Source organism: Piliocolobus tephrosceles, chromosome 21, assembly GCF_002776525.5.
Source record: "Piliocolobus tephrosceles isolate RC106 chromosome 21, ASM277652v3, whole genome shotgun sequence".
In the NCBI taxonomy this organism is placed as follows: domain Eukaryota; kingdom Metazoa; phylum Chordata; class Mammalia; order Primates; family Cercopithecidae; genus Piliocolobus; species Piliocolobus tephrosceles.
This window is the reverse complement of record NC_045454.1, coordinates 12,562,727-12,563,020: the sequence shown is the minus strand read 5'-3', so window position 1 is coordinate 12,563,020 and position 294 is coordinate 12,562,727.

Below are 294 nucleotides of genomic sequence, written 5' to 3'. Positions count from 1 at the left end.
TCAAGCCTGTAATCCCAGCACTTTGGGAGGCCGAGACAGGCAGATCATGAGGTCGGGAGATCGAGACCATCCTGGCTAACACGGTGAAACCCCGTCTCTACTAAAAATACAAAAAAAAAAAAACTAGCCGGGCGAGGTGGCGGGCGCCTGTAGTCCCAGCTACTTGGGAGGCTGAGGCAGGAGAATGGCGTGAACCCGGGAGGTGGAGCTTGCAGTGAGCTGAGATCCGGCCACTGCACCCCAGCCTGGGCGACACAGCGAGACTTCGTCTCAAAAAAAAAAAAAAAAAAAAAA